The sequence below is a fragment of the Lissotriton vulgaris genome, chromosome 11, assembly GCF_964263255.1.
Source record: "Lissotriton vulgaris chromosome 11, aLisVul1.2, whole genome shotgun sequence".
NCBI lineage: Eukaryota > Metazoa > Chordata > Amphibia > Caudata > Salamandridae > Lissotriton > Lissotriton vulgaris.
The window spans coordinates 1,050,957,061-1,050,979,455 of NC_141699.1; the positions used below are offsets into that span (position 1 = coordinate 1,050,957,061).

Below are 22,395 nucleotides of genomic sequence, written 5' to 3' on the forward strand. Positions count from 1 at the left end.
GATCCCACTGTTCATTGTTCATTAATGCATGTGACTAAGATGCGTTTTACAAAATTGCCACACGGTGGCGATGTTGGCGCTAATATGTCCTTTACGGTTGAAATGTGTGGTTGACATGACCAATAGAGAAAAGCCGGCTCTATACCCTTCTCATGTTTCTTTACCTCGCATCACATGAAAGGGAGTTTTGAAGAACGGTGCAGGAGGAAACATGTCCCTATTGTTAAAAACAGCACATCTTTAAATTAGCTCTAAACCCTGAAAACACAAATATTTAACTTTATCCTGGGGAATATATATATATACAAACTGTTTTAAATGTGTTCTACATGTGTTTCTACAGATGAGACATCTGTGCCCAGTTCAGCTTAGCGTTTAAAATTGCAGCTTGAAGCATGGAAAAAGGTTTTACTTGCAGTTGTCTGTTTTAAATGAAATCTTTGTTAGTCACTGAACCAAACTGAGAAATTGTGATCTGTGCGCTTAAAAAAAGAACACAGCTTTGCCTCGTTCAACTTCTATATGTCAGATACAATGCTACAAACGTGTTTTTATTTTATATGCAAAAGACAACATGCTTTTAAAAAAAATAATATTCAACAACACAACCCCGTTCATTGTTGCACATTTTAAATGTATTGTGCAGTTGTATGAGAAATGTCTGCATTATATCTTGTGTAGGAAAAAATGTCATTGCACAAAATGTGCCAATGTATGCCTGATCGGGTGCATTGCTGCTGATGCGAGTTAATATAGGTGATTTGCATTCCTCTGTCTTATTTCTCTGTTGATTACTTTGAAGTTCAAAAGTTTTTTATTGGTTGTGAAAGTAAAACAAACTTATTTCCACTTTTGTTTTTATTTGGCAGAAAGTGAAACCCGTGATATCAAAGGTTCTGGGGTGATCACGGCAAGCGTACTCTGCATTTGCAAACACGAGTTTTCAGCTGGAACAGCATTTTGACAACTGAAAACCGAAGTTTTTTCGTTTGCTAAGGTTTGTTGACTGCTTACATTATACCAATTTTGCTGCAACGAGTGTGTTCCCACACCCTGTCTCTTGATTTCTGTTAGATAGTTATGTCCAACAGTTCGATTTGGGCGAGGACCACGTGCTGAACTAATGACTTGAAACTGTCTTGAAATAATAGTTACTGCTAGTTGCCTATTGAACTGTATTTGAATCAATGTATTCTAATTAATTGAATTGGGTTCTGTATAATTAATTCATTATAAAAGTTTGTGAATTTCGAAGCATTTGAGGCACTTCTCTGGAAATGCCACAAGATTTGGAACTCACTCCCTTAGGACCTATGCCACAAATTAATTTTTTTTCTGTCAGAGATACCTCCTACTTTTTCTGACTATGCAGACTGGATCCTGTATCCTTTACCCCTCTACCTTTACCCAAATTCTTGATTGCTATAGACTACTGTATCCTTACTGTGGACTTCATTACTTGTTTATCTGTATGACTGTTTTTAACCCAGTTGACTTTCGTCATGTACTTCTTGTAAACTTCCTCTCAAAATATGTAAGGCGCTCTGATACCCTTGGATCTAGCAAGCGCTATATAAAACTTGAATGTATAAATAATGAGAATTTGCACAGATGTGGTTCTCAGCAGATTGTTTAATCCTGTTGTCCCTTACTGTACTCTTTATTATGTATAGTCAGTGGTCCTTTATTCCGTATAACTGTCAAAAATACCATTGATGATTGTATCTTAGTTCACCTCATCCTTACCCCTACCCCATCACTTCTGTAATGTGAAATTTCTTATTCCTGCATGAATGTTGATAGAACAGTCTTTCTTCTGTATTATTAATTTATTACCTTAAACTTCCGCCTTGTACAAAATCATCAACTTTTTCCAAATCAGTCCTTCCATTACACATTCCATCCATCAACTGCAGACATAACATCCCCTAAAACACACATAAAAGAAAATGTTACACGTGTATTTACAATTGGCTGATGCAGCGTGGTGCTAAATGACATTATAGATTCTTGTGAGGCGCTATAGGTTCCCAGGTATTGCCAACAGTACAACACTTCACTTTTGATGACTGTCCCTAGCTACGTCACCATTTGTTGTGCAACTCACGATTACACTCGAGCTGAACCTGTTTTCCAGTATTCATGACAGTCCATCGAAAAAAGTCACTTTCTGCTCCGTTCCCCGCCTTGCATTGCACATATTTGTCTGAACTCCTCACTCTGCCGTCACTCAGTGCCACAGCATTTCCTAAAACATCAACTATTTCCTTTCTTGGTGAGAAACCAGACAGAACATTCATGCTGGCACTTGTTCGCCTCTCCTGTTCGCAGACTTTCCCTCAGCAACCCACATTCTTAACAGAGCACTTTCTGGCTGTGCTTTCAATACTCCGGCCGGGCATCCTCACTGGGTGCTGTTACATGGAGTAGGTACAGCCAGAAACCAGAGGGTAAAATTGCTTTTAAAATTACTTGTGGAAGTATCCTAAAAAGCAGAAAAAATACATTTTTGAATGGCCACATATTTAAGCAGAATTGCTGAGGTCAATAGTGCCCCAGAATAGTTTGTATTTAAAGAAAAACAAGTATTTTTTTTCTCGTCAATCGCCAATGCAGATTGCAGGTTTATGCCAGAACATGTGAGTCTAAATTGCTCCGTATTTTACTACACTTATTTATTTTGCACAACATTTCTCTTTATCTGACTAGGCGTTATCAATATTATTTTATTTTTCACGTAAATCCATTATGTTGTTTTGCAACAATTAATTTGCTAGCGTTGTTGACATATTTTAATCAGGTTTGTGTCCATGTAACATTGGATGATGACTCTTGCTTTCTTATCAGATGCCCTAAATCATCCCTATAGTGCAACTTTTAGTCCCCTTTCAATTTCTTGTGTGGCGTTGGCTGTTTAGCAGTTGGATAGTGTGCTATGTCCTGCCGACACTTGCGGCCTTGTGACCATGGTAAAAACACATGCGTCTGCCTAACTCGAGCAGATTCAGTCAAACACAACTTGTGGCAGCTTGGCCCTGTGCCACCTCCCCACCTAAGTTCTGACACTGAGTGAGTAGACTGGCTGTTTGTGTGCAGTGGCGGCTGGCATGTAAGGAGGGTAGTGAGGCGAGAAGGAAAAAACATAAAAGTTATTAGTAAATTTAAAAAATACACCTACCTAAAATCCTGTTGCGACGTCCTCCTCGCTCAGGTCCAGGCTGGCTGGCTCCAACGCGGGACCAGGAAACTGCAGTAACCAATCCTGGTGCTGCTTTCATGCAGCATGAAAGCAGCACTAGGATTGGAGGGAGCGGCCTCTCTCGCCGCTCCCAAGGGCACTGGCGCCCTATGCAATTTCTAACCCAGCTGTGATAGACCGCTGTCTTAGAGAGGTTTAAACTGCATATATCTGGCTGGCTGTCTCAAGATGGACGGCCAATAAAGAAATGCTCACTAGTTTACACCTAAACTGCCCAGCCTAGCACATCTTTCTGCTGCGCCTGACTGGCAGAAGCAGAGAGCCCCAATCCCGGTCCTGATGCTCCACTGGGACAGGGTTTTGAAAAATAAAATGGTAATAAATTAACTTTATTACCCCTTTTTTTTTTTTGCTATATCTGGGGTCAATTTGGTTAGTGGAGCGACGCTCCTCCGCCTTAATGGTGGAGCTGCCCCGCTTGCGTGCTTTTGCATCCCACCAGTGCAACATATAGTGTGCCTTACTTTGCATCCAGGATTCAGCTGTACAGACTAAGGTTTTGACACCTGCTTCTTTCTGTGTGCAGCAGGCCATAATCAGGGCTGCAATATTGATTAAATACACAGACTCGCCGTAGCAGCATTGCATCATAATTCCTTCAATCAACATCAAACTAATGGTGGTTCCGCTTCCAGTCTAGCCAATTGCTTGCCTCTTTCCTTTTCGGTGCTCACGTCCAGGCCTGGACTGGGCATAGCGGGCACCGGGCAATCCCCCGGTGCGCCGCATGGGTGGGTGCTGGGTTTGGGCCCCTGAGGGCCGTTTTTGTTACAGGGCCGTTTTTGCAGCATAGTCGACCCTGTAACAAAATCGGCCGAAAACCGGCCCGACAAAGTGCTCGGCCGCCCCTCCCCTCCCCCGAGTTGGGAGGGGGGGGGCGGCCGAGCACTTTGCCAGGGCCAGTTGTGGTTCCCAGTCCGGCTCTGCTCACGTCACACTCCCACGAAGCTGCATCAGGTTGTGTAAAGCCACCTTTGTTCTATATTGTATTTAATAATGACAACTTTCCAGATGTATTTAAAACCCCTGTTCTGTTGCTAGCAGTGATATGTTGATAACATGTCCCTCAGGCACTCACTGACAAAAAAAAAGAAACAGAAATATTGTGTGGACAGAATATTGTGTCAAAAATCTCGAGGACCAAAATATAGAGACGGTGCAAATAGGTAAGTGTAGGTGTACTATTCTTAACGCCACATCTACGATCCTTGCCGATTTTTTTTATTTTTTATTACATCTTTGGAAATGTTATTGCTTTACACAACTCATTATATGTTTACCCTTTGCTTAAGATCAACAAATGAGATGTATTTAGTAGCCACCTTTGTCTACGGTAAACATCTACAATTTATTTATTTTTTGGGACCTGAAACATTTGTATCACAAAGGCCAAACTTAACATAGGGGTTGACAGCTGCTCTTTCCCAACATACTGTAATGGGTACTAAGTATATATTATAAATCTATATCTTGTCATAGTACATATAAGTGGAGATATATATAGTAAAAGTTTGCTTACCTATAGAAACTTACCTTCATGATATTTTATACACACAATATTTTTACTCTGATATTTTGTCTAAATACCCCCTAAGGGTGTCCATTTCCTTGACAACGAACAGCGTATCCGTTCTCTCCAACATCACCTACTCACTCCACGCAGGAAGTACCTTCTAGTGTCCTGAGGTGGATGCAGACCGTCCCTGTCCAGGTTTCTTTGTGCATGTGAATGTGTAGGCACCTGAAAAGCACTATCAGCCAGATTCATCAAAGACCCGTTTTGCGAGTCTTTAATAGCGATTCATAAGGAATCGCTATTACAGACTCGCAAATCGGGATTCATGTGGGAATCGCAAAATAAATTGCGATTCCTTCACATTCCAAATAAGATAGCGATTTCAAGGGTGCCAGGGGTGTCCAAAGGACACCCTGTAGCACCCCTGAAATGCAAATTTAAACAGGTGTTGCGCACACACATGTCCAAAGTACATGTGTGTGTGTAACATGCAACAGTAAAAAATGCACTAAAGTGCTTTTTAATAATTTTTCGCTATTTACCACGAAGTCAGACTTCGTGGTAAATAGCGACCAAATATTGCGAATTCGCAATTCAGAATTGGTTCATGAATTGCGTTTAAGGAATCTCTAATTGAGATTCCTTAAATCCAATTCCTCGCAAATATGCGATTTCGCAAATAGCGATTTTTGCATTTGAGATGATGAATCCCAAATGCAAAAATCGCACTCGCAAAGGGCCAGATTCTCAGAATCTGGCCCTTTGCAAGCGCAATTTAGTTTCATGAATTGGGCTGTACATCTTGTGCACATCATATAAAGGAGTCGACGGTTATAAATGACCATGGTTCGTTTGACCTGCCGTGGTGCTTCACATTTACTTGGCTCCTAAATGTGAATGAGGGTCTTGGATAATCAATTCATCCTTTCTTATGCTCTATATTCTTGACAATAGGTAACGATTCTGATATGCCATTAACTGCAGAAAAGTGACTTCGACGGCAAAATCCGGTATCCTGGTCTACTTTGAAGAATGGTTTAAAAAATATGTTTCCCCCCAAAAGGCTAACATCAGTTTCCACATCCCACTCTGCATTCCTATGACAGGATTATGAACTGCGCAGCATTGATGGGGTGGTAGCTCCGTACCAGTAAACACAGGTACCCTGCGGTAATACCCCACCGCTGCCATGCATTTAAAAGGAGAGGGTAGCGAGGAAGGTGAGAGGGGCAAAGAGGAAACAATGCTGGGCAGTTGGGAGTATGGGGACGAAGGAAGGCTTCACGCCATTCCAGATGATGTCCATGGTGTGACTGCGAAGTCAATCCTTCCTAGATCCTGGGAGGGAAAGGACCTTCCAGCATTGAAGCTGATGCATGTACCACCAGTGCTGGAGGAGGCGTGCAAGGATCAGCCAGTAGATGCATCACAAGGAACCAAGAGCTGTCCCGGATTGAGGCTCTGTCGGTGGGTGTGGGAGGGGATTTTTTGCTCCGATGCTAGACCATGTTGGCATGCAGACACATCCGTCATTGATGATGAGACGGGGCTCAGTATAATGTTCAGGACTACCCATGATGCAGCAGTCTTCTTGGCAGCAGTCCATTGTTTGCAAAGCTTCCCTTTCCAAGTGTGCACAAGACTTAGCACGATTGTGTCAACACGTTTACATTTCTTGAGAACAAACTCTGTTCCTCTTTTAAAAACCAACACTCCGTGAACTGTGGTTAATGTCGGATAAGTAGTACCATAAGCATTTGTTTTTTAAGATGACATACGTTGTTGTCAAACACCCAATCTCCAAAAGCCGCTTTTGAAAAATAGGACTATGTGAGCACATATTTTAGAAATGACAGTGAATTAAGGGGCATATAGATCCCACAGACCTATGGCAGGCATATGTTACCCTGGGAGTCTGCGGCAACCTAGTAGTGCCTAGTGCTGTTCTTGTAAAACTGTTGTAGGAACAACTTAGTACCCATTACAGTATGTTGGGAACATCAGCTGTCAACCCCTATGTTAAGTTGAGCCTTTGTGATACAAATGTTTCGTGTCCAACAAAAAACATAAAACAAAAATTGTAGGCACAGTAGATGTTTACCGTAGACAAAGGTAGCTACTAAATAAATCTCATGTGTTGATCTTAAGCAATATAATGTGTTGTGTAAAGCAATAACATTTCCAAAGCAAGTAGGTCTGGTTTTAATGTGTGGCCATTGGCAGCACAAAAGCTGTTTTCATGTGTTAGCACACTGAAGCCAGAACTAATAAACCTCTTTATCAAAATGACATAATTAATCCGAATATTGAAATAATGACCTTTTTCACTCATCATATTTGATTCTACAAACCATCAATGTATACAATGAAAATAGCTAAAGAGTTGTTAAATATACTCTGGCCAGCCCTGAGAGAAATCAAACACGAGAAAATGTTACTGTGAATATATTAATGTCTTACCTTATGGTATTACATTCTTGTTTAGACAAGAAATGTGTGGGTGCTGGTTCTGCAGGTCAGGGTTCATAAAACACTCATAAAGTATAGTGGTGCTGGTGGGATCAGAGGAAGTTGTGTGTTGTCAAGGATCAATAATATTGACCAGGACATATATTTACTCCCCTGTATCAACTTTCAACATGTTGTCATGATAAGCTTGTAGATAGTGGCAAAGATTTTCTATTACGTCACATCACAATATTGACTCCTTAAATATCGTCAATGGATGTAGGAGTGAGTGCACGTAGAAAGTTAAACTCCAGCATTGTGGTAGAATGTGTCATATTGTTTGCCTCCTCAAAGGATGAACTTTCACATAAAGGCTCAAACCAAAAGGTGGTTAAATAGATCCAATGTATTCCCTGTAGATAAGCCTGCATCATCGTCTAAATGTTTATGTTATCAAACTTTAATGATGGTCAGGTCTCATGTTTTTGAATTAGTTTTGTGTGGTTTTTTTGATTAGCATTTTCGGAACCAGGGTGAATGTTTTTTTTTTTTAAATCACCTTCCAAATCTCATAGTGCATCTACATACTTGTTTATATCACACTTCGGGTAAGCGTTTGTCAGGCAGAATGTGTTGTTTCGGAGGACTTTATTTCACAATGCTTCCACACTGAAGGAAATAGTGCCAGCTCCCTGCTCCTTCTAAGAGCGATGCACATTATGCTTTGAGATCGAATCTCCTGCAGTGGGCAGGTCACTGTCCCTAACAGGGCCGGCTTTAGTGCTGGTGGCGCCCGGTGTGACAATCACTTTTGGCGCCCCACACCCCAGGACTGCCTCCTCGGATTCTCTCACTACCATCTGCAAAAGTGCCCCTCATCTCTCCAATCATAAGATATTGCCAAACACAGCGCACCCCTTGAGGTCACAGCGCCCCAACAACAGGTCAGTGCCCAGTGTTGCTGCAACCATCGCACTGTCCTAATGCCGGCCCTGGTCCCTAATACCTATTCAGATAGCATTAGCATGACTCTAAGAGCTGAACACTCCTCTGGCAAGATCCAGAAAGTGAATGACTCTGTTGCACAGCAGTGGCCGAAGAGACTGCCCAACACAACCAAAGTCTTCAGGGTGCTAACCAAAAGCCCGTACTCTGTGGATTATTTCAAAAGAAAAGGTTTCGGCGACGCCGCACCGAAAATGTCTACAATCCACTTTTTGTAGAACAGTTGTTTCCTTGTGGGTTTCATGTTACATTTTTATCTTTCAAAACACATTATTTAGGATTGGGACACTTGGTTTCCTGTCTACTTGGCCATTTTGTTTTTTTTAAATGTAAAAAATATATCACTTTTGAGATATCGTCTTTACTTCCTTGCTCCTATCCCCTCTCACCAGAATCTTTCTCCTTGACCGCTTCATCGCCAAGCCCCCTGTCCTTTTGTGCCCTTTTACTAAGCACTCCTTCTCCCCTTTTTGGGGAAAGATCCAAGATATATACACTGGAGTCTCAGCATACCCGCTGAGAGAGCCCACAGCACCAAGGAAGCCACTCACTGCTGAGGTATGATATGGCACCCCTTGCCAAAGCACTCCCGCTCCCCTTTTTGGGGAAGGATCCAGTATAGTAGGCCTTGGAGTCTCAGAGACCCCTTTGAGAGAGTCCACTGCGCGTAGGTAGCCTCTCGCAACAGAGATGGGGAAATGATACCACTCCCCCCGGGGATCACAGCTTACTGGACTTTGGGCGCAGCTTTGACTCGTCTACTGGTTTGTGTCCCCGTCACCCTCCCCCTACTCTTGCCTTGCCATGTCTCTAATCCTCCCCTCCTCTTTCCCTCATCCACTCTCTGTCTACTTCCCCTGATCCTACCCCCCATTCCCCGGAATATCTCCCCTTGCCTGCTTTCACCTCCTAGCCCCCGTCTTTTTGTGCCCTTTTACTAAGCACTCCTTCTCCCCTTTTTGGGGCAAGATCCCAGTTATATACGCTGGAGTCTCTGCATACCCTCTGAGAGAGCCCACTGCGCCAAGGGAGCCACTCACAATTGAGGTATGGTATGGCACCCCTTGCCAAAGCCTTCCCTCTCCCCTTTTGGGGGAAAGATCCAGTATATAGGCCTTGGAGTCTCAGAGACCCCTCTGAAAGAGTCCACTGCGCGTAGAGAGCCTCTCGCAACAGAGATGGGGAAATAATACCACTCCCCCTGGGATCACAGCTTACTGGACTTCGGGCGCAGCTTTGACTCGTCTACTGATTTGTGTCCCCGTCACCCTCCCCTCCACTGGCCATGCCGTGTCTCTAATCCCTCCCCTCCTCCACTCTCTGTCTAGTTCCCCCTGCTTTTACCCCCCCCCCACTCCCCAGAATACCTCCCCTTGCCAGCTTTTTCCCCTACCTCTATGTTCCTTTTTGCTTGTCTCAACCTTACTTGTAACTACAATTGCCATGCTATAATAACTATGTAACCTTTGTAAAGCTGTAACCTGCAATTTATTGTCCGATACCCATGTAAAGCGCTCTGATATCTCCGGGTTTAGCCAGCGCTATATAAAACCTTTAAAATAAATAAATAAATAAATCTTACTGTGAACTCAGCTAGAAATACTTTGATTAATTGATGTCTTTTAGGCGTAGCTACTCTGGGTTTTTAATCCATCTCTCATAGCTCGAGTTTCAGTGTGGTAGGGTTGTGTTGTGGCACGGGGTAGCGTTGCAGTGCTGCTGCAGTTCTGGGGTCGGTTGTAAAATACTGCGGACTGGTGTCAGGACAGTGGTGTAGCATTGCAGTGCTGCTGCTGTTCTGGCGTGGACTGTAATGCTGTGGGGTGGTGTCACAGCTCTGGTGTAGCACTGCAGTGCTGCTGCAGTTCCAGCCTGAATTGTAATACTGTGGGCTGGTGTTACGGCCCAGGTGTAGTGCTGCAGTGCTGTTGCAGTTCTGGCATGCACTGTAATGCTGTGGGCTTGTGTCCTGGCACAGGTGTAGCACAGCAGTGCTGCTGCAGTTCTGAGGTGGACTGTAATGCTTTGGGGTGGTGTCACAGCACTAGTGTAGCACTGCAGTGCTGCTGCAGTTCTGAGGTGGACTGTAATGCTGTGGGGTGGTGTCACAGCACTAGTATAGCACTGCAGTGCTGCTGCAGTTCTGAGGTGGACTGTAATGCTGTGGGGTGGTGTCACAGCACTAGTGTAGCACTGCAGTGCTGCTGCAGTTCCAGCCTGAATTGTAATGCCGTGGGCTGGGGGCACGGCACTGGTGTAGTGCCACAGTGCTGCTGCTATTCTGGCTTGAACTGTAATGCTGAGGGCTAGTGTCAAGATACTGGGGTAGTGCTGCAGTGCTGCTACATGTCTAGGGTGGATTGTAGTGCGTGGGCTGGTGTTACAGCACAGGTGTAGCGCTGCATTACTGCTGCAGTTCTGGCGCGCACTGTAATACTGTGGGCTGGTGTCACCGCACAGGTGTAGCATTGCAGTACTGTTGCAGTTCCGGCTTGCACTGTAATGCTGTGGACACAGGGGTAGTGCTGCAGTGCTCCTGCAGGGCGTGGGTGGACTCTACTGCTGTAGGCTGTGGTCCCGGCTCAGGGGTAGCGCTGAATTGCTGCTGCCGTTCTGGCGTGGACTGCAACACTGTGCGTTGGTGTCACTGCACTGGGGTTGCACTGTGGTGCTGAAACTGTTGTGACTTGGGTTGTAATGCTGGGTGTGATGTCACAATACAGAGGTTTGGAATCTAAGTAGTGAACAAGGGCGTCACCGGATAGGGGGAGCGTTGCCGCAATGCATGGGAAGTTTTGTCTAGGACAGGGGGGATAGGGGTCTTAGGCCGGGTGTGTAGTCACTGTGCTGGTCAGGTGGTGTCAGAGTGCTGGGAGTCACTGTGCTGGTGCTACAGTGGTGAGAAATGGTGCAGAGTCCTAACAAACCAGCACTATGTGGGCAGTCTTTGCACAATCACTGTTCAATTTTCCACTTGTGCAACTTGAATTTTCACCAGCAAAATACATGTCCCTGAGCAGCAGAGGCTCACGTGTACAAACATTATAAAATAAATTACCCATTTTACCACAAGAATAACAAACCTAATAGCGCATACACATTTCACGCACTATAAAACAAAATGGAGACAGCAACTCCATGCAACAAAGATATATGTGAAAAACAAGTGGTTCAAGTTCATTAAAAAATTATGGGAACTGTGATGCTGCACGAAGGGGGCGGGTTGAGTCAGCGTGTGAAGATGTGGTCAAAGGTGTGGCTAAAAAACAAAACATTCTGTAACTTTTTTCGGTTTTTCACCTTCCGGTAACTAAATGTAAAATAAAACACAGCTTAAATGAAAACTAAATACAAGTTACATTAATTAGTGGGAAATGCAATATCGTACATTTTGAAGCCTATATTAGTTAATGAACTGAGAGCCACAGACATGAATCCTGGTTGGTGCAGTGGAGAATAGTTGTTTGTGTATGTTTTGCGCTACAAAGTCCCAGTCTGTGACAGAAAGCATCTTGAACATGAAAGTTATTTTTTTAAACTTGCATTACACACAGTATAATATAGGCTGCTACAAAATGTGCAGTGCTTTATTTGAGCCTGTGGTTTCCGGTGCTCTGCACCCGCCCTTAATTGTCCGCACTGGTACATATGACAGTCTATTTATATAGATCAACAGTTGCACTCACTTCCGTGTTAATATATCTTTCTTTTTTGCTAGTTAGTTTGGTGCCACAACCTGAAGAGTGTTTTGTCTAGGAACACTGTCCAAAATATGAATGATAGGTGAGAACAGGGGTACTATCCTCGGGTTTAGGGTGTGCACACGATTTGTCACGGACCACTTATAGTCCTCTTAATCCATCATATACATTTCCAATGAAAATTCTTCAAAGACAATTTCCTTTATGTCATTTTTATTCGTATTTCTAATGATATTTCCTCATTGAATACTTCATTTATCAATTCTTAGCAGGTTTCAATGGTACAACATAACACTTTGACCCAATGCATTTCGGGTACAGAAGGACCCTTCGTCGGGGGTCTCTACGGAAAAAAATAAAGAATACATCATGAGCCCCAGCTATGTTCTCAGTTTTTACATAGCCTACAAAAAATCATACATTTTTTCACTTTGCATAAACGAGTTGCTCAACGCCTGTCTCATGTCAACCACATCACATTTAAGCGCTGGAGGTTTAAGGGTTATCGAAGTTTAAAACCAGCTGTCATTTAAATTAAACATAACGCGCTAAAAACTAACAAAAGATTCCTCTCGCTTTTCTGTGACCTAGGTCACCCGTACTTACAGTGAAATGTAGCGTCCCCGCTTCCTGCTACTTCGTCCAATGCCTGCCGCATTCAGATCGCTTAACGCTAGCAGCCCTTATAACTGATCTGATAGGTCGGCGACCGATCACGTGATCGCCGTGTGTGAACTAATTACATTGCGTTTATATGGGAAACTAAGCAATAACTCACGAAATCCAAATAATCTAGCTTATGTTTACTCAGCTAAAATAAAGTTTAAACCTGTCCGCCCTATATAATTAAATAGCGCGACCTGCTCGAGGTTCTTAAGTGTGAATTTTTTTACGGAACCTAAATCAGTTAGACACAAATTATTTGCTAAACATGTGCATTCTAATAAAACATGGTGAAATCTGAAGTATGAAACGCTATGTGTTGTGCTTGTGTTCATACACTAATGCCTAAGGGTAAAAGCGGTCGGCCATTTTGGAACGGTCATTCAAATTCACTGAATCTCCCGGAATTCTAAGCGTGAATGAGGTAAATTATCTCCCAAAACATAAAGACACAAATAAAAACTGATATAACACAACTCATATATAACAAAAATATGAAAAGTCTTGCTACATCTTGAGATTAGCACAATGTCCTCTGCCCCTACAGGGCAAATCCTTTCTCATAAATCCAAAGTTTATAGAAAACATGTAAGTTCCAACCTGTCGTTAAGCCCATCTGGCTGAAGGCTTCCCATCTTTTTAATCCAAAAGTACTCGGATCTCAGTCTCATCTTATGTGTGTCAACATCTGGGCGACCTTTAACCACTTCCAATATGGTGAACCGTAACTGGGCAATGTTGTGTCCTGACTCTGTCCAGTGGGCTGCCACTGTAGATTTTGTGTTCTTTAACCGAATATTGCTCTTGTGCTCGGTGATTCTTACCTTAACCTTGCGTTCTGTCTGACCCACATATAACTTGCCACATGGGCACTTGATGCCATATATAACTCCTTTAGTGTCACATGTACTAGAATGCTTTAATTGTATCACTTGACCCGTCCTCGGGTGTGTAAAAGATGATCCTGTTATCACATTGTTGCAATGTGTACAATTTTCGCATTTACGCATTCCCTTGTATGTAGGTTCAGTGGGATCCTCATTCTTGTGTTTAAGCAATTCTTTTAGATTCTTAGATCTGTTATATGCAAATGTTATTCGGTTGGCAAATAAAGGTTGTAAATCTGGTTCTTGGGTGATGATGGTCCAGTGTTTTCTCATGATGTTAGTGATTTTGGCCGATTGCATGGAGTATTTCAGAACACATACTGTAAGTTTCTGATCCTTTTTATCTTTTTTGATCAGTAAAGATTCTCTGGGTAAAGCCATGACTTTGTTTTTTGATTCTTCTAGAAGTTGCTTAGGGTACCCTCTTTTCTCGAATTTCGTGATCTGTCTGTCGATAGTTTCAGAAGCTTCCTTGGTGTCTGATGTGATTCTTTTGTACCGAATAAATTGAGACATCGGGAGATGTTGTTTTAAAGCCTGGTGATGGAAACTTAAGTAATGCAACCCACTGTTGCGATCTGTTTCTTTGATATGTACACTTGTGTGTATTTGACCCTGCTTAATGGCAACCTTAACATCCAAAAAGGATAATTCTTGGTGATCTATCACATGTGTGAACTTAATCCTAGCGTGTACCGTGTTCAGTTTTTCAATGTTTGCTGTAAGTTCTTCTTTTTTCCCTTTCCACATGATGAATATATCATCAATGAATCTCTTAAAGACAAGCAATCCTTTCTGCCACTCCGGGTTGTTCAAGATATGTTCATTTTCGAACTTTGACATGAAAATGTTCGCGTAGGAAGGTGCCCCAGCAAAGCCCATGCTGGTCCCACTGCACTGTGCATAGTATTCTCCGTTCCATTCCAGATAACTGTGGAATAATGCAAAATGTAGGATTTCCATCAAGAAAATTTTTTCTGAACCTTTCACCTCGTTCTTCAGTAAGCACCACTCCATTGCCTCAAGTCCCTCATTGTGGGGGATCGAGGTATATAGTGCAGTGACATCAATGGAACTCAGCCAAATTTCTTCGTTGTCAGGGATCTTGACTTCTGTGAGCACATTTAAAAATGCAGTAGTGTCTTTAAGGTGGGTGCACCAATTTTGAACTAATGGTTGTAAAAACCAGTCTAGATACTGTCCGATAGGTTCCGATAACGACCCACAGGCTGATACTATCGGCCTGAACGGCGGATTCGTTGGGTGCTTGTGCACTTTGGGCAACATATAAAACTGTGGTCTCCTTGGGTACTTTATATTCAGAAATTGATGGGTTTTGTTGGTGATCCAATTCATGTTTAAAGCCTTATCTAATATCTCTTTCAATGTGTTGGTAAACGTCTCTGTTGGGTCTTGTTCCAGTTTATGATAGATGGTGGTGTCCTGAAGATGTTGTTTCACACTCTCATTGTAAAAAGTTGAGTTCATTACAACAAGGGCTCCCCCTTTGTCTGCCTTTTGAATAGTTATGTCGGTCATTTTTTTCAATGTATTCAATGTGTTCCATTCCTTCTTTGAAAAATTACTTTTGGTGCCACTTCTGTAATTTATGTTTTTAATTTCTGTAGATACCACACGCTCATATGCATCTATGGTTTTGTGGGAGATGGGGGCACAGAATGTGCTTTTCACCTTGAATTCTTTCTCTGTGCTTAATTCTCTTTCTGTGGGTGGAAGTGTGCTGAAAAAATTCTTTAACTTTAAATTGCGGAAGAATTTGAACAAAGCTATTTCGGTCTCTTCAGGATTAGATTTGTACACTGGTACAAACGAAATTCCTTTATTCAATAATTTCATTTGTGTCTTGGTTAATGCTTTGTCTGAGATGTTTATGACAAGTTCATTTTCTTCTTCTTGGATCTCAGTTCGCGTTCCGCTTCTGATTCCTTTGGTTTTTCTTTTTCCCCTCCTTGTTTTTGAGGTTCTGTCATTGCGGATGTTGTTGGTGCGTTGTTGGCTGCCGAACTCACATCTAAAAAAGACTTGTCAGTTTGTGACTTTTGGCCTGTTTGTGGTGTCTTTTCTATCGGTCTTCTATTTTGAGTTGTTTCCGAATCTGATACCACACTCTCCTGGGACGATGTGATGTTGGTGGTAGGTTTTTGCCACTTCCGCTGGTTATACACTTCCGCCCAGCTATAGACTTCTTCCAACTTATAGTCTACTGTGTCTCTTTTGTATTTTTTGATTTTTCTGTCTTCAATCTCTTTAGCGTACTTTTCCAATCTTTTATTTATGTCTTCCAATTGTGTGGTCAAATCATCATATTTATTGAGTTCACTTTTAACTGTATCCAATTCAATTTCAACTTCTTTTATTTCCTTGGATAGTTCCTCCACTATCAATAGAATCAGATCCAAACTGCACTTGTTTAAAATCTGGTACCACTTATTGAGAAAGGGTTTGTTGTTCCTGCAGAGCATTGGTTTAAGTGCTATTCTAAGTCCTCTTGGTATGCGCATATTTCGATGATAATGAATCAGTTGTATATAGATCAACAGTTGCACTCACTTCCGTGTTAATATATCTTTCTTTTTTGCTAGTTAGTTTGGTGCCACAACCTGAAGAGTGTGGCACCAAACTAACTAGCAATATATAAATATATCTCAGTGTGTCTACCCCCCACAGTTAGCACCAACCCCAAGAAACAAAGATGAATCTGGAAGATATAGCATTGATCACAACCAATAAGGCAGAGACCTTAGCATATACCACAGAAGAAGCACAAGAAATATACGGATTGATTAAAGAAACGAGAGCCTTCAGCCCACAATTAAGCACAGCTAATCAACTATTAAAACAACTGGAGTACATAAGCAAACGAGAAATCAATAAACGATTACATGCAACTACACTGATTCATTATCATCGAAATATGCGCATACCAAGAGGACTTAGAATAGCACTTAAACCAATGCTCTGCAGGAACAACAAACCCTTTCTCAATAAGTGGTACCAGATTTTAAACAAGTGCAGTTTGGATCTGATTCTATTGATAGTGGAGGAACTATCCAAGGAATTAAAAGAAGTTGAAATTGAATTGGATACAGTTAAAAGTGAACTCAATAAATATGATGATTTGACCACACAATTGGAAGACATAAATAAAAGATTGGAAAAGTACGCTAAAGAGATTGAAGACAGAAAAATCAAAAAATACAAAAGAGACACAGTAGACTATAAGTTGGAAGAAGTCTATAGCTGGGCGGAAGTGTATAACCAGCGGAAGTGGCAAAAACCTACCACCAACATCACATCGTCCCAGGAGAGTGTGGTATCAGATTCGGAAACAACTCAAAATAGAAGACCGATAGAAAAGACACCACAAACAGGCCAAAAGTCACAAACTGACAAGTCTTTTTTAGATGTGAGTTCGGCAGCCAACAACGCACCAACAACATCCGCAATGACAGAACCTCAAAAACAAGGAGGGGAAAAAGAAAAACCAAAGGAATCAGAAGCGGAACGCGAACTGAGATCCAAGAAGAAGAAAATGAACTTGTCATAAACATCTCAGACAAAGCATTAACCAAGACACAAATGAAATTATTGAATAAAGGAATTTCGTTTGTACCAGTGTACAAATCTAATCCTGAAGAGACCGAAATAGCTTTGTTCAAATTCTTCCGCAATTTAAAGTTAAAGAATTTTTTCAGCACACTTCCACCCACAGAAAGAGAATTAAGCACAGAGAAAGAATTCAAGGTGAAAAGCACATTCTGTGCCCCCATCTCCCACAAAACCATAGATGCATATGAGCGTGTGGTATCTACAGAAATTAAAAACATAAATTACAGAAGTGGCACCAAAAGTAATTTTTCAAAGAAGGAATGGAACACATTGAATACATTGAAAAAAATGACCGACATAACTATTCAAAAGGCAGACAAAGGGGGAGCCCTTGTTGTAATGAACTCAACTTTTTACAATGAGAGTGTGAAACAACATCTTCAGGACACCACCATCTATCATAAACTGGAACAAGACCCAACAGAGACGTTTACCAACACATTGAAAGAGATATTAGATAAGGCTTTAAACATGAATTGGATCACCAACAAAACCCATCAATTTCTGAATATAAAGTACCCAAGGAGACCACAGTTTTATATGTTGCCCAAAGTGCACAAGCACCCAACGAATCCGCCGTTCAGGCCGATAGTATCAGCCTGTGGGTCGTTATCGGAACCTATCGGACAGTATCTAGACTGGTTTTTACAACCATTAGTTCAAAATTGGTGCACCCACCTTAAAGACACTACTGCATTTTTAAATGTGCTCACAGAAGTCAAGATCCCTGACAACGAAGAAATTTGGCTGAGTTCCATTGATGTCACTGCACTATATACCTCGATCCCCCACAATGAGGGACTTGAGGCAATGGAGTGGTGCTTACTGAAGAACGAGGTGAAAGGTTCAGAAAAAAATTTCTTGATGGAAATCCTACATTTTGCATTATTCCACAGTTATCTGGAATGGAACGGAGAATACTATGCACAGTGCAGTGGGACCAGCATGGGCTTTGCTGGGGCACCTTCCTACGCGAACATTTTCATGTCAAAGTTCGAAAATGAACATATCTTGAACAACCCGGAGTGGCAGAAAGGATTGCTTGTCTTTAAGAGATTCATTGATGATATATTCATCATGTGGAAAGGGAAAAAAGAAGAACTTACAGCAAACATTGAAAAACTGAACACGGTACACGCTAGGATTAAGTTCACACATGTGATAGATCACCAAGAATTATCCTTTTTGGATGTTAAGGTTGCCATTAAGCAGGGTCAAATACACACAAGTGTACATATCAAAGAAACAGATCGCAACAGTGGGTTGCATTACTTAAGTTTCCATCACCAGGCTTTAAAACAACATCTCCCGATGTCTCAATTTATTCGGTACAAAAGAATCACATCAGACACCAAGGAAGCTTCTGAAACTATCGACAGACAGATCACGAAATTCGAGAAAAGAGGGTACCCTAAGCAACTTCTAGAAGAATCAAAAAACAAAGTCATGGCTTTACCCAGAGAATCTTTACTGATCAAAAAAGATAAAAAGGATCAGAAACTTACAGTATGTGTTCTGAAATACTCCATGCAATCGGCCAAAATCACTAACATCATGAGAAAACACTGGACCATCATCACCCAAGAACCAGATTTACAACCTTTATTTGCCAACCGAATAACATTTGCATATAACAGATCTAAGAATCTAAAAGAATTGCTTAAACACAAGAATGAGGATCCCACTGAACCTACATACAAGGGAATGCGTAAATGCGAAAATTGTACACATTGCAACAATGTGATAACAGGATCATCTTTTACACACCCGAGGACGGGTCAAGTGATACAATTAAAGCATTCTAGTACATGTGACACTAAAGGAGTTATATATGGCATCAAGTGCCCATGTGGCAAGTTATATGTGGGTCAGACAGAACGCAAGGTTAAGGTAAGAATCACCGAGCACAAGAGCAATATTCGGTTAAAGAACACAAAATCTACAGTGGCAGCCCACTGGACAGAGTCAGGACACAACATTGCCCAGTTACGGTTCACCATATTGGAAGTGGTTAAAGGTCGCCCAGATGTTGACACACATAAGATGAGACTGAGATCCGAGTACTTTTGGATTAAAAAGATGGGAAGCCTTCAGCCAGATGGGCTTAACGACAGGTTGGAACTTACATGTTTTCTATAAACTTTGGATTTATGAGAAAGGATTTGCCCTGTAGGGGCAGAGGACATTGTGCTAATCTCAAGATGTTGCAAGACTTTTCATATTTTTGTTATATATGAGTTGTGTTATATCAGTTTTTATTTGTGTCTTTATGTTTTGGGAGATAATTTACCTCATTCACGCTTAGAATTCCGGGAGATTCAGTGAATTTGAATGACCGTTCCAAAATGGCCGACCGCTTTTACCCTTAGGCATTAGTGTATGAACACAAGCACAACACATAGCGTTTCATACTTCAGATTTCACCATGTTTTATTAGAATGCACATGTTTAGCAAATAATTTGTGTCTAACTGATTTAGGTTCCGTAAAAAAATTCACACTTAAGAACCTCGAGCAGGTCGCGCTATTTAATTATATAGGGCGGACAGGTTTAAACTTTATTTTAGCTGAGTAAACATAAGCTAGATTATTTGGATTTCGTGAGTTATTGCTTAGTTTCCCATATAAACGCAATGTAATTAGTTCACACACGGCGATCACGTGATCGGTCGCCGACCTATCAGATCAGTTATAAGGGCTGCTAGCGTTAAGCGATCTGAATGCGGCAGGCATTGGACGAAGTAGCAGGAAGCGGGGACGCTACATTTCACTGTAAGTACGGGTGACCTAGGTCACAGAAAAGCGAGAGGAATCTTTTGTTAGTTTTTAGCGCGTTATGTTTAATTTAAATGACAGCTGGTTTTAAACTTCGATAACCCTTAAACCTCCAGCGCTTAAATGTGATGTGGTTGACATGAGACAGGCGTTGAGCAACTCGTTTATGCAAAGTGAAAAAATGTATGATTTTTTGTAGGCTATGTAAAAACTGAGAACATAGCTGGGGCTCATGATGTATTCTTTATTTTTTTCCGTAGAGACCCCCGACGAAGGGTCCTTCTGTACCCGAAATGCATTGGGTCAAAGTGTTATGTTGTACCATTGAAACCTGCTAAGAATTGATAAATGAAGTATTCAATGAGGAAATATCATTAGAAATACGAATAAAAATGACATAAAGGAAATTGTCTTTGAAGAATTTTCATTGGAAATGTATATGATGGATTAAGAGGACTATAAGTGGTCCGTGACAAATCGTGTGCACACCCTAAACCCGAGGATAGTACCCCTGTTCTCACCTATCATACATATGACAGTCTGACAGATGGCGTCTAATTTAGCGATGAGCAACAGATGTGTATTAATAATTATGCATTAAAAATGACTATTACCTGCCGCCCTAGAGATACTTGCAGCTCTGGGACCTGGTATAGTCTGACTTGTCACATTTTTAGGAGTGTAATAGTTAATAGTTTTGTTTTGGGTGCACTGGCAGGGGCAATGGGTGATGTCCGCTCCAGTGACCTCCTGACATTTTAAGAACTGGTTTTAAGATGAAAAGTGTTTCCAAAATATACTTCACACAGCCGCGGCCCATGCAGGTTAGAGGGTTGGGTCCGGGAAGGGAGGAATTTCGACAGACGATGACGAGGGAAAATTAAATATATAATTAATTTCCCCTCAACATAGTCTGTCGAAATTATCCCCCCCACCCCCCCCAAGCCAGCCCCACTGCTCTGACGTGCTCAGGCAAAAGCTGACTTCACAGCTTAGCTGGTAGCTCCCTTACAATACCTCTCAAGAATAAATCTGTGTTTTCAAGTGATTCCATCAATTAAAGCCAATTCTGGCTACTAAGCACCATTTACATTTGCAGATAAAGCAGTTGTGCCCATTACATTTCTTTCAGGTAAGCATGCACCCTGGCAAGAAGGCTTGTTTAGCTTCCTGCCCCTTCTTCAGGTTCAGCACAGGAGACTCCCTGCCTTACACTGCAGTTGAAAGCATTTCAAGTGTCGTAATTAACCACCCCTGGACGTTTGTCTTTTCACAAAAAGTAGAGAACTGTTTTTGTACATGGGCACGTCGTGTTAGAGGCGTTTTAAGGCATGGGCAAAATGGGCTCTGCCCAGGGCCCCAGCCTTCCTTGGGGCCCCATAATAGGTCCAGCTCTGTTCTGCAGAGAGTCTTGTTGTGAAGACCTTGAATAATTCTTAAACAGATTGTTTTAAATACAATTTTCCTTTATTTTTTAATGTGGGTGATGTGTCAGAGTCTATTGCATGCATTTTGCAGAGAAATGTGTTTAAGTTTCATGCAAAATCCATCAAAAGAGGTTCTTTTAGATCAAAACAGGAACACACATAGGGAAATGGGATGGTGTCACAGAGATTATTTACAAAATTAGTGAGTTGCTGTTGTGTTACAATATTGAAAACACACATCATTACCCTTGAAGATTAGATGCAAACACATTTAGAATTTGAACGAGTGTGCCTGTGCGCTGTCAGTGACCTGGCCAAAGAGGGCATGAAAGAGCTGAAAGTGGATCCTAAATAAGGCTCCCTGTTTTCCATTTTTATGGATTTTTACAGATAAATACAGACAGAAAACAATGTGCTATCTGTGTGCATTTATTTATAAAAGTGGATAAATACAGAAAATTGTGCTGCTTTTAAGTGACTCCCCGTGCTGTCTTTCATGAATTTTAGCCCAACAGCTAAGCAGAAGGACAGCATGGGAAATTTAAAAAACGGGATGAAATTTCTTTAAATAGCGGCATGTGTCAATATACATTCATGGTATAATGCTAGTATTTACCAGTGGAGGTATTGTTGGGTAGTAATTTGCAGCTTAATTAGCTAAAACACGACAGACATCAAAGTATGAGTGCGCGTCTATCAGTTAAATAAATATGGAAATATACAGTTTTACAACTTCATTTATATGCAAAACACAAAATAAATATGGATAAATACAGATAAAGTGGCCCAAAAAGAAATATGGGTAAATACAGACGTGAAAGTTACAAAAATAAATCCCATAAAACTGGAAGCCCTTTTCATAAATACAAAGCGGTTCCGAACAGGGTGTCCCTTAATATGATTGAATCGGGGTCCCCAAAATCCTTCAAGATGTCCCCTCGTTGTGTCCCTCAGAACCCCACACCCCCTCCCAACCAAACTTCCACCACTGTAAAAAGCAGATATTTGGGCTTTGTCAGCCCTTATATGGCCACATCCGTGCTTTTTTGTTTATTTACAGTGTTGATAGAGCATGAAACGTTGCA

At 41.6% G+C, this 22,395-nt stretch overlaps 1 protein-coding gene across 1 annotated transcript in view; it reads left to right on the plus strand.

Moving 5' to 3' along the window:
* PLD1 (phospholipase D1) overlaps positions 1 to 22,395 on the plus strand; it is a 370,836-nt gene that overhangs the window by 71,105 nt on the left and 277,336 nt on the right. The window contains exon 2 of the mRNA XM_086944395.1: positions 870 to 997. The gene's annotated coding sequence lies outside the window, so the exon portion shown is untranslated. The remainder of the gene's footprint in view (positions 1 to 869; positions 998 to 22,395) is intronic.